Source organism: Poecile atricapillus, chromosome 5, assembly GCF_030490865.1.
Source record: "Poecile atricapillus isolate bPoeAtr1 chromosome 5, bPoeAtr1.hap1, whole genome shotgun sequence".
NCBI classification, from domain to species: Eukaryota; Metazoa; Chordata; class Aves; order Passeriformes; family Paridae; genus Poecile; species Poecile atricapillus.
The window spans coordinates 16,639,122-16,657,451 of record NC_081253.1 but is presented as its reverse complement, the minus strand read 5'-3'; positions in this window follow the sequence as shown (position 1 = coordinate 16,657,451).

Genomic DNA, 18,330 nt, shown 5'->3' with positions numbered 1-18,330 from the left:
TTTGTGATATCGTCCTTCTAATCCCTCATTTTAATTTTTAAATCTTTTTATAAATGAAAAGGTGGTTTTGTGACTTCAAGGCACTTCTCTTGGTTCTTACTCACAATCTTCCTATGAGAGTTTGGTTGGTCTGAGCTTGACTAATTAGTGGCAAGAAAAATAAGATGCTCAGATGAGTTTCTGTAAGTCTTGAAATGTACCATTGCAGTGAAGTTCTATAACTGAGTAAACAAACAAACAAAAAAACCCCAAAAAATAAACAAAAACTCAAAAAATGAAACCAAACAACAAAAATATAAAAAAAAATTGAGCAGTCATTGAGCAGTCAGGCAGGCCACTAAAGTTTTAACTAAAATTTCTCAACATCTGCATGCACCAAAGAGAAATTGGCAGTTGTGCCTGCTGAATTTTGTGGTAAATCTTTCCCAACTTTAAGCAAAGAACACTTGAAGCCATGTATTGTGTAGCTTACTGTGTGTTGACACTGTGCTGGGTTGAATAAATTCTCAGCATCTGTGAAGCTAAGAGGAATTAATGATAATAGAAGTTCAGACCAGCTTCTTGCAAATGATATTTGTACCGACCATGCAGTAAGCAGGAATTTATGTAGAAAACATAAAGACAAAAAAGGTATTATTCGTTGTGTGTTGTCAGTTCTAATATGGAATTTACATCACTGGTAATAACTCTGACTTTCTGGAAGAACTGTCACATTTCAGGATTTATTCCTGGTGAAGTAGGGAGAGAAACACATGATCAATGGGTTTGGGCCTTTTTGCATAATTAGTGGCAAAACGCATGTGCACACACATGCACACACTCACTTCGTCTGGCACAGCTTCAGTCTTCTGATACATCAGCTGCTAAGACATTTTCCTATCTGTAGCTGCTTCCTCTGAGTGAAAACACACCTGCTCTTCTAGCATTGTATCCACTTATTGTTGGCTTTCTGGGAGCAAAAGATGTAGGAGAATTTTGGCTTGTAGCAGAGATCTGAATTAGAACAGGATAATTCAAAACAGTCTTATAAAAGCAATTATACATTAATTTGTATTTATTAATTACTTCTTTAGATACACACCAAGGATCTCAAATGACACGTTGAAAGTGGCATTTTGCTCATATTATTTTCTGCCTTTGTATCATTTGAAAATACTCTTACTTGAGCAGGTTTTGGCCATTGCCATAGCATCATCACATACTGCCAGTGCTCTTAAATTGCACAACAATCAGTTTATTGTGTATTAAATCAAATGAGAGAATTCTACACAGAACTGGAAAATCAGTTCCTGCAGCAGTGAGAAACAACTGTTTTTTAGATTGCAAAAGGATATCGGGCAAAAAGAACATTAAAGAAAGGCAGCTCTTAATATGAGGGATAAAACCAGAAAAGATAAAATCATACATGTCAGGTCATTTGGGAGTAAGAAAATGAAGTACCAGAGGACCTCCTTCCCTGGTGCTTGGCCTTACCTTTCTGTCCATACTCTGAAGTACAGCCAAACTGACAACTGTCTCTAATCTCTCTTTTAAAAGATGTGACCTACACTATGGCTTGGAACTTAAGGAAAGGTTCTCAGGTTTTTTCTCCGAATTCTTCAGAGGCAATGGGCAGATAAAATATTTTTCTAAGAGTCCCAACCCTCACACACTTGTATCTTCCAACCTATCCTTTCCCACATTGTTGACAGATGGTAGAGTAGCTAAAGACAAGAATCAGAAAAGGAATTTAGGGTTTTGGTACCAGTGGCTTCATGCTACAGCCTCTGGTACATAACTTTGGTACACAGAATGTGGAGCTTACTGAAAAGCAGTGTTTTAAGTATAGCTGCTGTCTCTGGGTAGTACTCTGTAGTTCTGGATCCTTTCTAGTCACATCTCCTGGAGATGAGAATTAGATTTTGCATGGACTAATCAGGACAGATCACAGAGACTATTTTTCTCTCTTGGCTACAACAACCTTTGGGTTCCAGTCTCCTTTTAACAATGTTTGTGTGTTTTTTGGCACAGTAGGCAGTAGGTCATTCCCATTTTTCTGCTTTTGACAATCAGTTTTACTGACTGATTTTCTACTTTACTGGTGCCTAGAACAGCCCTCTGAAGATACCATCCTTGCCAAAGGCAGCATCAGCTTTACCTAAACCATTTCTAACATATGTTTGCCTGTTTTGAAGATCTATATTGGTGATAAAGATTTCACAGCCTCCCAAGGGACCTTCTGTTCTTTCTTACAGATTTTTTTTCTAAATCTCTAATTATTCCTCAGTTGAACCACATTTTCCACAAGGTACAATGAATAAACTGGACAACATGATCCAGCTGACTTTCCACCATAGTCTTCAACACATACATGCTGACTCTTTTATATCCTTGCAACGGGACAAAACCTTAAGCTTTTAAGCAAACTTGTTCCATTATTTGCTGCAGTATTTTTCTCAGGAAGACAGAACAGTATGTAATTTCCTGATTTCTTCTGTTCTCTACTCTTAAAGATAAACATGACATCTGTCCTTTTTCATTCTTTTAGAAGCTCATCTGTTCACCACAAGTTCTCAAAGATTGTTGCTAATGACTCCAAAATGTCTTTATTCTGTTCTCTAAGTAGCCTGAAAGGAATTTGTTTGAGCTCAGCTTGTTTGAAAATATTTTATCTAAGTTATTGTCCTGTCCTGTATTCTCTCTCCTTGTCTCTGAGACTAATTATTTTAGCCAGCTGATTGAGGCTGACCCTTCTAGTGAAGAAAAGTAAAAAAGATACCAACTTTTTTTGACATCATCTCTAATAATATTTTTTTTCTCCACTGAGTTGCAGATCTCCCTTTCCTTTGTCTTTGTCTTGCTACGAATATGTTACAGGAATACATCTTTTTTCCGCATTGCTATTTATCCCATTTTGACTTTTCTGATTTACCTTTTTTTACATTCTTTTACACTCGTCAGTAACTTTATTGAGCTTAATTTACCTAGAAAAACTTCCTTATTATTATTTAGCATTTGGGATTTTTTGAGGTGTATTTCTTACTTTGTCCCTAACATTAGGGTGGTTTGTGTTATCTCCACTTTCTCTAAAGAGATGGAAAATCACTTAAACTCTTTCATTTTTATTTTTTTTCCAAGGATAGTGATACCTAAATACTAGATTTAGGAGCTAAAATGTCTGTGTAGATGTAGTCCTGACTGACTTGCCATAAATCACACTGAGCATTTATGTTAGAGATGGGTCTGAAGCATGGAAATGTCTTGCTCACATCAGTGGCTTCCGATTCCTGCTTAATTTTTGATCTTATTTGGTTTATTTGGATTATAATAACCAGGATTATTTGGTTACTATCTGATTTCTGTAGGTTTATTTTATACTAGAAAATTTCAATACTTACCAGCTCTTCTTTGTGTGCCCTTCATTGTCCTTGATTATTTCTACATTGTATTGTATGAAAAAAAAAAAAGAACTAAGAAATGAAAAAAGTTTCAGTATGTATTTTTCCCATCTGCTTAGTCCAGCACTCTTCTTAATTAGTAAAATGCCATCCTGTCAGATTCTCTCCTGCCAGGAAGTCATTCAGCTCTGAAATCACTTCTTCACCTCCATCATATATTTTAACAATTGAAAAAAGCAAAAGTCTGAGATATTGTATTCCTCCTTGCAGCAGAAAAAGCAAAATCAACTATAGCAATGCTAATTAAGTGTAGTTTAGGATTAATTTGTATTTAAACAAGGCCTCATGGGATTTCAGAATGTGTACTCAGAATGTCACAAAATATGTAACAGCACTTCTCAATTAATATTCATTCATTTGTGAATGATGAAAAACATCAAAATTGGTACAACCTCTTCCTTACTCTTTCCCCAGAGTTTATGCACTGCCCATTCTACTTTCCCAAGTCCAAAGGTCAACTCCTTCTCAGTTTTGGGCAATACCAGACTGAATCAAGAGTCATTCTATTCCCATTCTCGAGTGTTAAACTTCTTTATCCACTACAAAGCCACAATGTGTTGTGTGTTAACTCATAACCCAAATGTTTGACTACAGCAATTAGGTTGCAAAGACATAATTATTCTGGTTTTTTCTGTTTTGTCAAGAGAAAAGCCAGCCATTTAAAAATTAATGTATGGATTAATTATTTTATTTTTTAAATTGTCATTTCAATAAAAAAATATTTAAATCAGCCAATACAATCATACTGATTGTATGTATATATAGCAAGATAAATAAATGTTAAAATTCAGCATTTTTTCAAAAAAGAAAAAGACAGTCTCAAGAAGAAACTTATTTCACATCTGTATTCAAAATAATTAAAAATATAACTAAACTTATTTGAATAATTTGTAAGCAATTAGGAAACAGGAAAAAACCCACAAAGTTACAAACCTTCATGTACAATTCTAAGTAGAATTTGCTGTAGAGGAATTAAATAGGAGAGAATAATGCATATTCATATAATTTTAAAGTAGATTATAGTATTTTTCTATTTTTGTTAATTTTTTGGTAACTGCCATAGAATATATAATCTGTTTCTTTTCATTTCTGTAGGAATTTTTCCTTTTACATGGAAGTAATCTGAAAATAACTATTATCAGTAATTTCACTCACTGAGTATTTCTCCCAGAATATTTCTCCTCTGTTCTGACTCCTTTGTGGTGGGGGCTTTACCTATGTTTTCTGGACAGCTGGCAAGTGTGTTTAGGTGAGCTTTAAATAAAATAGAGCAGAAATGGGAAAGGTGAAGTAAACAATGCAGAGAATATTCTGTGACTAGAGCTCACTTCCTTAGGCATCCATTCCTAGCTGCTGTTAGGATCTCTGAATCACTTCGGGGTTTCTGCTAAGCACAAACTTCTCCTTTTGTGGAAGAAAGCAAGGGAAAATGAGATGATTGTCACAGAACCACTAAAGGTAACCAGGTCTGTAGATGTGACTGTTCCACGGTGTGAGAAAGCTGGGTAAGATTATTATATATACCAGGTTTTAGGTGTTATTACTAGTATCCTAGCAGAGAATGAAAGCAATTATGTTTGGTTTTTTCCATCGTGTAGCTTGCGAAAATTGGTGTTAATTGAATGATACAAATTTTCTTTGAGTAAAGGCCATATCCATAGTATGGAGCCAGGCTAAAATGTTATACAAATGAAATGCAAAATGTAATGCTAGCTCAATATAACTCTTATTTATGCCTCTACCCCAGCTAAAGAAACTGAAGACACCCAGGCATCACTTCGGTAGCTAAGCAAAGCTTTCTTCTTGTTTCCAGCAACATACCATGTAAGATGTCAGCATTTCAACCAGTAGGCTCAGTGAATATTCCTCGGTTCCTTAAAGCTCTCCCTAGCATGCTTACACTGTTTTCTCATACTGGAGTCACTCCAAAAAATAAGTATATCAAAGCCAGTATTTTAGAACATGGAAACAACACCCCCCCCAACTGGTCTTTATTAATCACTGTCTCTTTGGACAGCATTTTGCTTCCCTAAGTGTTTGTCAGATTTGTGCCCCAGGCATGCATACTTGAGAAATAGAGTTTTATTTGAGTATTAAATAACATAATACATCTCATTAGTAATAAGCTGCTTTTTCTGACAGAACATAAGACTTATTAAACATGACTGTTGGGTTCATTCAGTGTCTAAACAGGACCTTGCTGCAAATCCCAATCTACTTGAGCAGGCACACAGTAAAATGCCATGGGTAATACCTCGTCATATCATTAGGAATAATGATAATAAACAGTGATAATGAATCTCTTGGCCACTTTTATATTAAAAGAAATGAGAGGATAATATCTCACTACAGGAAAAAACAGCAGTTGATGAGAGGTTATATATGGATATATAGTATAGTGAAAAAGGTTAACTATGGGGAGATGTCAGACAGCAGTTATTTAATCTATAATAGTAGTATTTTGTTGCATTACAAATATAACTTTCACTCCTATTCCTACCTTTGGTGACCAATTAATATGCAAAGCATCTTAGGAAGGGTACTCTATATTGGGAATTTTTTTGCCAGCAACACTGGGCAGTGCTAGGTAAGGCTTTTTTTCTTTCAGCATGCATTGATATTTCTGCTTGTTCTCTTTCCCTTAGAATCACTTCCATTCTTTCTAGATCCTCCTGTCTTCATCCTCTGCTGCTTCTGCATGTCTTAGAAGAGTTTCTCCATTTTCGCTCTGCCTTTTCCCAGATTCCACCAACTCTAACTCAGCCACTCCTTTTGACTCTGCTTCTTGTAGCTCAGAAACCCCCATGCCTTTGAATGGTATAGCCACTGCAACTTCTCTGATTTTTCAACCAGCAGCCTGAAGGAGCTTTCTAAAGAGTGGCTGCAGTTGTAACAAGACAAATTCTATTTGACAAGATGCTCTCTTGCTCTTGACTATTAAAATAACAAAGGGACACTGGATTGTGGAAAATAAAAGAGAATATGTTGAAGCAGATTCTAGAAGTGATAGAAAGTAAAGAGAGGACTTCTTGGGTTCTAGCCTGCATAGGACTCATTACTTCTCTGGACATCTTTGCCTTTTCTCTGTGGAGGAAATTTTTCACTGTTAGATCTCACTGCCTTCAGAACATCCAGTGTAATGTTCAGACTGAACCTTTAAATCCACTCAGCATTCAGAATATACTAGATGGGGGTTTGAACCAAACTGTTGTTCTTGTTGTTTAAACTGGTAAGTTTTCTAAATTAATTGATTTGAAAACAAGTATCTATTTATGTTTTTTCAATGTTTGAGAGCCCTACAAATGTTGGCCTGACAGCAAGGGTAATGAATTTACAATTGTTAGATTACCAAATATATTTATTTTATCAAAATAACTTATTTTAGCAGATTTCTTTATTTCCTTATCTCTACCTTTATTTCATTTTGACATCTGACTGTGTTTAGCAGTAGGGTAATATTAAAAATAACCCAAACAGCTTGGCTAAGGTTGAGTAAAAAGGGCTTCTAGAAAACAAAAACTGACTTTTTTTTAAGTTTGGGGCAAGGATTAATTTAGAAAAACAACATTTACCTTAAGCTTTTCCAGTTCTTTTCCCTGTGCTTCGGGTCCCATTTTCCTATTATTTTTATTTTTTTCTTAGTAATCCTTGAGGATGTGTGTGCATGCATTGCTAGTAAGCATGTGTCAGCTAATGTCTACATGAATAATACAAAGGATATAAATAGGCTGCTGGAAAATACAAAAGCATTAAAATATTTGAAATGCTGTTAAATAGAAAAGGTATTTTTGGAAATTATTATAAGTGCTGTCCTCTTATGACCTTAATTTTCATATTTTTTGTGTGTATATCATAAAACAGCATGATTCATTAAATACCTAGTTTGGCATTTGGGTTCATCATATGTTTTTGAATATCAAAACAATAGACATGCTACCTCAACATTTTTTTCTTATAGTATGCTTTTAACAGAATATTACAGATGGTGCTTCTTGATTGCTCACAAAATTTCAGGTTTGTGGTTTTCCCAATAATTGTCTTATATAACGGATTTGTGTTAGGCTTTGTGTTAGGTCATTGAGACAGCGGTGAACTTCTAGATGAAACCCAGAGCTATTAAAGTGTAAGGAATAATTTATTATAACAGAGCTGTTTAAGTGTAAGGAATAATACAGAGTATTTAAGTTTTATCTGTGGCAGGTATTCTCAGATTTAATCAGATTTTGCATCAATACAGTTTTGAAACTTGTATTGTCTCTTAGTCTTTCATATTGCCACATCATTACCATTCACATTCTTATAATTTCCTCTTGCAACTCAAGCACAAAAAGACAGGGTAGAATGGGCATGAACATGGACAGGCTATCAAGAATGAATATGGAAGCATTGCTTGGGCATGCAAGGATGGAATTAGGAAGAGCAGAGCTAGAGCTGAAACTGAAAGGAATGTGGGCAGCAAAAAAAGCTGAACCAACTTGTGTGGGTACACTGGCAACAGATGGAAGACCTCAGAAAATGGTTCCCCTTGGTGAATGAGGCAGGCAGAGGATGAAGGCTGACACCAAGGATGTCTCTATTTCTATCTTCATTGGCAAGGTCTGCTTGCAGGCCTCACAGGTCTCTGTTCCCAAAGTTCGCAAAGTTCCTGGGTGAAAATTACTGTCCAGAGTAGACGTCTGAATCAGAATCAGCTTGAGAAACTGGACATGTGTTAAGACCATAGGATTTATCTGGTATTGCTAAGGGAGTTGGTTGGTTTTCCTCAGTGTAAGATGTCTCTAAAAAAATCTTTTGAAAAGTCATGGTTATTAGGGAAAATTCCTGCTGACTAACAAAAAGACAAATATTATGCCCATCTTCTGAAATGGCGAGGAGGAGAATCTGGTGAACTACAGACCTGTATTCCTACTCAAAGTATAGGAACAAGGTATTTACAAACACGTGATTTCTAATAAGGTAAGATGGTGTGATCTACACAATAAATTTTCATAACTCTTTCTCACTACATTTTCATAAATAGTTTGGATTCTTGATTTTCTTCCTATCATACTTCTTCCTGCAAAAATTATTTTGAAAATATTTCCACATGACAGCTGGCTTTCACACTGAGTCTTTTCCATGGAATATCGACGATGGACTACAAACTAAATACTATTAGGTGGGCATCAGCTTGGATAGAACTTGCCTTTTGAACTATGGATTCAACTCCTGACATTGTTCAGTCAGTCACCTGCCTGTTCTAGAAGCAAGTTGATTTAATTTTAGAATTTGACCTACAATTAACAAAGCAGAGCTAGCTAAGAGAGAGTTTTAAATGAGTTTTATTTTTCTTTCCTTTTGGCAATAATCGGTGTGATTTTTCATCAGAGCTAAGATAGCCTTGGACTTGCTAAGATGCTGTATAGTGAGTTTCACATTATCAAACTTGATAATGTCTTAAATTAAATTTTTCTTTTAAAATGTTTGAACTGGTATTCTAAATTTTTCAAAACCAAGTAGTTCTTATCAAAAGGCTTTATTATTGCTCCCTGACCCAAGCAGACAGCCAATGTTCTGAGACCTTGTATGATTGGTTGTTACATGAAGAAGTTAATTAATAGTTGAGAATGTTTTGGGGTTCTTTGTTTTGTTTTCTGGTCAGGTAATACAAAGTCTTTTTCAGTACATACTTTATGAATAAACAACAACAGTTTTCTAACAGTTTCTCTGTCTGACTTTCCAGTTACTCCTGCTCCCGAGGGAGCTGCTTTGACTCTTCTAAGGTCTAGCACATGACTGTCTCACAGTCTTTGCTGGCCCTTTTCTTTGCTCTTTTTAAAATTTGCAGCCACTCCAAAGAGGAACCTTGGCTTAGAGCATCACTGTTTATCAGACCTGTGTACAATCTAGTGCCATTTATTTCCATGATAGTTTCTAGCTGTCTCATTAAAATGTTTCTTCCAATTAGGATAACTAAGAATTACCTGACTCTAATTAGATTTCTGTTTGCTTGCAGATCAAACACAGACTTGATGGCTTTATGGTTTGCAGTATAAATATATCCCTAACATTTCTAGTGCACAGAAATGTGCATAGATTCCACTTCCTCACAACAAAACCAGAAGTTCTCTATTCCTCTTCGCTTCTTCTAGTTTCTTTTTTTTTTCATCTCTTTAACTTAATATACAACAGCAGATGGGTTTAATCCCTGTTTTGTACCATGCTCTGTCTTGATGCTTACTACATTTTCTGCTCTTTGCCTATACCCAGTGTGCCTGTATCAATGATGACAACTTCTTTTTCTGGGCAGACTTTGAAAGGAAGCTCTGTGGTTTATTCACAAAGGAATGAAAACATTCTGTTCATTATTTGCCATTGACTTTCTGGCTCACTCAAAAATAGGTATTTTTTATCAAGTTCCTCCATCATTGCTATCATCTGACCCATACTTTTGGTACTAGCAGGGAAACCTTCAGGCAGATCAGCAAATCAGGCATTGTGATTTGCTCAGGTCTTTTTGCCCTGCACCAGTCAAGACTACTCAAAAGACTCCATCAACACAGATGATGCTGTAAATCAGTGTCCAAGTGAGAATGATTGACTTCACAAGATATCTGATGAAGGTGTAAACTTGTTGTGTGGTAAGTTTACCTGCTATGTACAATCTCTTGGTGACTGACTAAGCTGCTTTTGAAAACATTTCCTTTACACTCATCAAGCCTCAGTTTCATCTATTAAATATTAATTATTCTACAGAGAGGAAATCTATGTATCGGTTTATAATTTCTCTTCAGTACAGCAGTTTGTCTTATCATTTTATACATTGAAATTTAGAGAACTTTTTTTTTATTTGCAGATACCTTTTCATGCACATTGTAATACAGGCTGGTGACTTCAGTGGGAAGTCAGGTTTGTGGGTTTATGCTGAAAGGATCTTCTGCAGGAAGAGGTACAATAGCAAGAAAACACTTAATCCAAACATATTTGCACAAAGATAATCATTAGTACACAGAAGTTTTACTATAAACCATGGATTTTATAAGAAGCTAAGCTATATATTCATATATACCATGTCTTTCAGTACCTTTGTTTCTATACTTCAAATGGGGAAAAGAAGCTAACATCTTGAATACAAAAACCACAAACAAACCAAGAAACAAACAATCAAATAACAAATGCACCCTCCCCCCCAAACCCAGAAAGAGCAAAAAGAACTGAAGTCCTGTAACATATGATAAAGAAAAGAATCTGTGTCTGACAAAAGGAGTGAAGAGAAAAAATCATACATGGTTTGGTGAAAATCAAGTTTCATATGGTCAGGGTCCCTTTTTTCCCCAGTGATGTGTTCAGGTCAGGCCGAAATAGCTACATTTCTTGGCATTTCACTTGGTATAATAAGATGCTACAGGATCTCCCCCCCCCATTTCTCCCATAGCACACTTACTAGATTCGTCCAAATTCCTTTACTCAAATCTGGTAGTTCTGGCATATGGGCTACCAGCTGCCCATAAAACCGTGGTTATCTTCATTTTACAACAGGAAGAAAGCCTTTTTAGTGAAACATTATACATATATTTTATCAGCATGCCTATTTTTATTTGAGTTTCTCTCCTCTCTTATCTCTCAACACATTTAGATTTCAGATCATGAGTTTTGAATTGTTTTGAACTAAACAAAACAGAAATGTCTTTGCAGCAATATGCTGCAGCTTTAAGTGTTGTGTTCTGACCTATGAGAGAGAGAAGAGAGCACCATACCTATCCCATAGCTTTCATCTCAGGCAATCAGGGGTGCTTTTCAAGCACTGAGTGAGGAGGGGTAATTTTAGGAAAAGCTGTCTTCTTCAGTGATGACCAGCCACAGTCACTTGGCCTATTACCATTTCTGGAGTATACCAAGCACAATGAATAATTCTAATACATTTTCAGTCATCCAGGACTGCAGAAATCAGGCACTACAGATATAAAACTGTAAAGCTCAGTGTTCTTTGGTAGTGTACTATGGATATAAAACTTTTAGTTACATTTCCTGTTCAGAGACTGTTTAAAGTTTCCGAATGGCAGACGGGTGGTTTTTTAGCCTTACAATGAGAAGTAAAAAGCAGCAGTAAAACACTCACTAACAGGTTTCTGTATTTTTTTACTGAAATAGCAGTTATTGAAATGTCACTATTAATTGGATTTGTTCATCTGCATCTCCACAGGCCATGGGTGTCCCTGGACTCTTGGTTTTTTTGGTTTTTTTTTAGTCAGATGGCAGTCACAACTGCTTTTTCACTTGTTCTGTATATATAAATTTTAAACAGATTTGAAACGGATCACATTTAAAACATTTATATCAAACCCCCCATTTTTTAAGGGAAATATATTAGGAAATATATCCCTCCCTCTTCTCCACCTGTTTTAGGCAAGCAGGAATACAATTCTTTTCCTTAGCTAATTCATTTTTAAACTTTTATTTTCTCTGTAATTCTGTGAGATAGATTTTTCAGGAAATTATTATCTGCATTTCAGATCTTTAGATACATGGGCTGGAAATTTGGAACAGAACTGAGAGTCAACTCTCAGGTTCCTATTTTCTCCTCTAGGGGCAAGAATATTGATGAAGCAGATCTAGCCAAAAACATGAGATATGATGATGAGAAAAGACACATATCTGTAGCATTATACTTACAATCAGAGGGTTGTTTAGGTTAGAAGAGGCCTCTGAAGATTATTTAGACCAACCTCATGCTCAAAAGAGTCAACTTCAAAGTTAAATGCAGTTCATGAGCAACTCATCCAAGTTCCAAAAATCTCCAAAAAGTGGCAATTAACACAACTTCTCTGAGCAGCAATGTACATTTCTTTTCCAAATGTCCTTGTTAATACAGCCTTTGTCACCACAAATGCACAGCTGCTGACTCGTGTTCCACTTGCTCAGCTGGATCCCAGATCCTTTTCTGCAGAGATGCTGTTGGTCTCATGTTCTTTCTCCCCTCCACTCCTAACTTCTCCCTTCCTTTCTCAGTAACATTTCAGGCATTTTTTGGTTGTTGTTGTTTTCCTTTGGTAAAGTCTATGGCTTCTGTAAATATGAACTTCTTGTGAATGCCCTTTCTTTGCAATAAAACTTCCTGTTCAGCCTGTGGGAGTCATGGAGTACAAGGTCTATGTTTTCCCTTGGTGAATCCTCCAAAATCTGCTTATTTGAAGGACCTCAGCCACTTCCCTGAAGATTGAATGGAAGCTCTCATGTCCTCATGAAGAGTTCCAAAAAAGTTCTGCAGGTGTAAAATTTATTCTTATTTGAGATGTAAGAACTATTTAAATAGATTCCAGAAATAGTCCTTGGTTTCATCTCTCACAATTCACCATGTACATATTTTGTATGTGTACTTTCTAGATGTGTTTAGGAGATTAATCTCAGAAACTACACAGGAAATACATACAGCATATCAATAAAACCTTGAAAACAGATTTACTTATGGATTGTATAATGTGGACAGTGAAAACATTATAGGAATAAGAGAGTTTTATGTTGCAGTGGTAGCAAAGAAGCAGAAAGGCTATTGAACTAATTGTATAATAAGTTATTAAAAGAACTGCTATGGTGACAGATGGAAATAAACACTGCTGCATGAATAATAATCATGTTTTTCCCTAACCAGAGATCAACTCTAGACATTCTGTCTGAATTAATTTTCCTTTAAATTAAGAGAAAAAAATAAACAGAAAACAAAAGAATTAAATCCCTACATATGTCTCCTCTGTAATGCACTTTCTGTGCACTGTAATACAATTTTCCCTCAAAAATGGAGGCTATCCATGAGTACAAGACATTTAGAAATGTATGTGTGTAAGACATGAATAACAGTGAGCAAACATCAATAAGAATTCAAACACTAATTGCAGCTAAAAAACCCTACAAAAACAACCCAAACAGAAAACAACAGCAGAAGTTGTCAAAAAAAATGTATTGTCCATCACAATAAATTAATTACGAGAAATGGATGTACATTCTGCATAGAAATTATGGTCATAAAAACACAGAAGCCACATAGTGATACCTTTATGTATCCTAATACTCCCCCTCTCTCAGCATAAGTGAGTTACTTCTTGCTATTGTCTTCCTGTCTTCACATTTTCTTCAAATCAAAGTAAAATTTTCAGGACACTCGGTAATGTTGTCAGTGTATTTGAGAGTTTGTGAACTCTCAAAGTCTGAGACCTCGGGTGTACTGTCATATCAGAGATAAGAACTGAAGTAGTAATCATGTAACAAAGCAGGAGGGTAATTTTGTAATTTTTATGTTAGTGTAATTCATGTTGGTTTTGAGATAAGTTTTGCCAAATGTTATGAATACAGGATTAGAGAGATGGTACTTCAAATCTCTGTGTCAGCTCTGTTTTCCAGCAGCCAAAGTTTATCTGCTGCCTATTTCAAAATAAGACCTCTTTTATTTTCCATTTTGTAAAGCACTGAGCATATTCTTTGGCCTAAAAAAATAATGGGTTTTAAAATAGAAATATCCCTCAGACCTTGGCTTTCAGACTCATGTGCTCATCTTGCTTGTATTGCTAGATGGTTTGACTCTGATTTGTTGTTATGTTGTTAAGCATGTAGAATTAAATACTTGAAACAAAGCTAGTCCTATTTCAAAACTCAGGTATTTTATGTACCCAGGGCTCTGAAAAAATTCTGTATCTTTGCGAAGCAATTAGCACAATTTTCTTGAAGTGTAGTGTATGGCAAGTAAACTTGTAAACATACATTAAGAAGCCCTTTTTATTGCTACATTCTGAACTGAGATGCAATTCCATATACATTTATTATCTTATAGTCATTACTATTGCATTCATAATTTAATATTACTGGTGACAATACCAACTATTTGAATTTGCTATGAAAATTCAAAGTCACGAGTCTACTTTGCATTCAGATGTAGGTGTGCACTTGGACAAGTTCAAGGTAGACAAAAGAGTTTTCTGAAAGCACATCAAACACAGAAGCTTCCTCGATCTATCTGCCACAAGGTACAGATTCCCATGGGCTCCACTTTCAGGCTGAGTGTAGCAAGTGACTGAGGGTCTTTCAGAGCTATGACTGAACAACAGTCACGTGTTAGAAATCAAAGTGAGGATACCTCTGGGGACAGATTAAAGGAGACCTGAATCCAGTATGTGTAGGTGACTCTCAGGTGAGATTTAGCACTCTGTTGAACACCAGCTGGGACATGGGCAGGTGAGAATTAGAATAAATATACGGTGTGTACTCATCTTGCACAAGCCTTGTTCTTTAATGTAAGCTTTGTTCAGAAGGCAACAGGGAGGTCTGACAGTGCTTTTGTTCATTGCAAGGTTCGAATGCTGTATTTTTTACTTGGTAGCTCTTACTCCAGTGAGATTTTCAGAAGAAAAAAGCAGTCTGTCTTTAAGAAGATTCAGTTAGGTAGCTCAACAGAATTTTGTGGTACTTTTTATAGATATTTAGACATGCTAGAGATGTAATGTTGAGAAACCAAGAGCTTAGATAGTCACACTGTCACCACAGGTTATAAATAATATCTTTCTTTTTCTTTTTCTTTTTTTTTTTAATAGGAAAGGTTTTTGTTGCCATCTAGCACCAGGATAAAGTTATCATGTTACCCTATAAAAACTACTTTTTCTTCCTGATCTCCTTTTCTTCTGCTTCTGCTAATGCTTCATGCTAGAGGTCTTGATTTAATTTAGACAGATAATTCTTCAGTAGCAAATAATTAACAGTGAGCTACAATGTTCTATTTACAGCACATACAAATGATGAATAATAGCATCATCTCTCAATAAACAACAGGCTTCTAGTTTGTATACACAGTGCAAATCAGTTTTTATCTAGATTTTATATTCATATCAAAGGGAAGAAATAGACTTTTGATCTACTTTACAAAATAAGGAGAGAAATCTCCTGCACCTGCAATAGCTCTAGAACAGAAAGTATTCTGATTTGGCTTCAGCTACTGTGAGCAAACCCTTGACTATAGCTTTGAGTGGTGGGACATCACTGTACTTCAGAAGAACCTGTGTACCTTATCTCCTCCTTTGGAAAATCCCAAATGACATGAGATTATATTTTGATACCTTCAAAACATAATATAGGAAACACATATATTTTAAAGCTAGTTCTGATGAACTTCAGACACACAGAAGCTCAGTAGAAGGTTTAACTGTAAGCAATTAATCAATTTGTTGAGGGTATTTAGTTTTATTTTATGTGTCTGTGAGCGTGAATTCCAAGGAAGAAGAAACCAGCAGAGAACAACTTGATGACCACCATGATTTCTCTTAAAAAATTGTAATCCCTTGACATCCTGTAGACACATTTGACACCCACCCTTTTTAGGATTATCCCACATTTAGCACTGCTACTTTCTGTAGTTCCTTAAGCCTCCCATTGCTATTTTCTGCACAATACAAAATTGTATATCTGTAAAGGCGCTGTGACTTGAATGATCCATTTGCAATTAAAGTAGAACTATAATGCATTTTCCCCACCTCCCACATGCCTATTTTTATCACTTTTCTTGTTCTGACTCAGAGGATGTGAAGGGAAGTGCTGAGGCCTTGCCTAACATTCAGTGTCCCAGGAAACCACTGCCCTCCCACTCAGTTTGCCTCTGCACAGGCGGTACTGTGTGAGCAAGCTACTGCCATCGCGTGATGAGCACCACAGCGTGTGCACGCAGGATCCAGCTCCAAAGAGAAATATTGAATCCTCAGGACTCAGTATATTGCTGCTGACTCAGATGTTTATGCTAACGTATTGCATCTATTAGGTAGCTCAATTCTCAGAAAGATCTACGAGCTGCAAATTGGGGGAAGTGTTCTTACTGTATACAGATCTCTCAATGGCATTCACAATAGCTGGGACACTGGGCCACATTTGGAAAGTAAAAAAATGAAGAATGGGACAACACACTTATATTAGCGCCAAAGGAGAAAGGTTGTTGAAAAAATCTGTGTATATTTGTATTTGAGTTGTTTCTGACCCCCACCATGTTAGAAGTTTAGTTTTTTAAAATGTTCCTAAATTTCAAAGTTTCTCAAAGAAACCTTTCTTTCTCCCAATCCTTAATCATCCCAAGAACTTGCACTCTACCTCTGTGTTTTTCTCTACAGAAACTGAAAAAGAGAAGCAGTCCTTTAGATTAGGGACCTGTGTGAGAGAAGACCTCTTCTCCAAAAAAATGCTCTTGTCCCTAGTCTTAAATTGGGTTCTTGCTTGTAAGTTTCTTTTCTGGCTCCTAGAAACTTGTAGTCAGCGGGATCATGTCTGTGCTCAAACCTCACAGTGAGTCAGCAGAAATGAAATGGGTCTAAAGAAAAGGTCCCAGAGAGAAAGACTCTGATCATTTCTGATTTACTTCCAGTCCTAATCCTGGAATCAGAGCTTTGACTTTCTAATCCTTTAGCCTTGATTCTGACTGGAATCATCCTGCCTAAATCTGTTTCATTTCTGCCTGCTCCTCATCTTGGGGTCTTCTGTTTGACTGAACTTCTGCATATCTTTTTGCTTTTTCCATTTGGATCAATGAATGTGGAATGAATGAATCACTCTAGTGCTCAAACTGGGATTTATATTTGTCCTTAGCAGCTCCTGGCTTTGAACTGTTGTGTGTGGTTTGCATTGCACATCAAATCCAGCCCAGGCCTAGCCATGCACGTGCTCTCAGAGTCCACAGGCTGTAACAGCTGAGCACACAGGCTTTGTAGTGCTGGAGTTGTTTTGTAGACACAGGCAAAAAGTCTTTTGTATCCATATACCAAGACAGCAAAAGTGTATGTTCATGCAAAATTTTTTATAAAATTCTTATTGAGTCTTACAAATCACTAAATCACTCTTATCAAGCCAAAATATAGTCACATTACAGTCATTTCAGGAAACCTGGAAAGCATATTAAAAACTATTAACCACTTCAAGCTCTCAACGCTTTTAAAAACCAACTTCATGAAAATGGGGTGAACTATATCCAAAATTGCCATTTGTCTAATGTATGCAAATAAATGCAAAATACAAAAACAACTACCTAAGAATGCCCAGTATTAGAGGATGTTTTTGATCAGCTAAGCTACATTATACTGTGAAATTTTTAAAATAAAAATAATTTAATATGATTTGCAACATAAGTTGTATAAATACTGAACTTCAATGTATTTTTTTCTAATCTTTCCTTAATTTTATAATTAAATCTCATTGATGTAATGTCCAGTTTCTTTACTTACAGAGCATAAAGTGTACCAAGTGTGCAATGTTTTTATCTCACTGAATGACAAATACTAACACCCTCATTAAGCTGCAAATCTATTCTGCTACTTCAAAAAGTAAACCAGGATCACTGTGTTCTAATAGTTCCCAGTGAAAACTGGAAAAGCTCAGTTTTTTGAAAGTGAAGCTTGGAAACTATGGCTCCTTTTTGGCAGAAGAGAATAATATCCTGGAAATAGCTGATGCAGTAGAGGACTATATCAAGTTATATGGGCAGATTTTGAAATACAGGGTTTGGTGCTTGGCACTGTTCTTTAAAGACATTCTGACAGTTTTAAATATTTGAATGCACCTCAATCTAGGTATCAATTTGTTTAATTTAAATATCATCTGTATTTGTATTTATTCTGGTATCATGGCTTTTTATGATGACCAGGCTACCATCCCCACAAAATAACTATATATGTTGTAAGCCAGTGCAACTGGCCTAAGATAAGCACATTCTCTTTGTGTTTAGTGTGGTCATATTTCTCTTATGATGTTTTTGGTTCAGAAAGACACCTACTATAATTGTGAATATTAAGGAAGAAAATACTGGATGAAAAATTGAATGAAAAAGGAAGCAACAGCTGGAATAAGTCAGAGAATTGAGAACTGGAGAAGAAAATTTAATGAGATTAGCAGAAAAGGA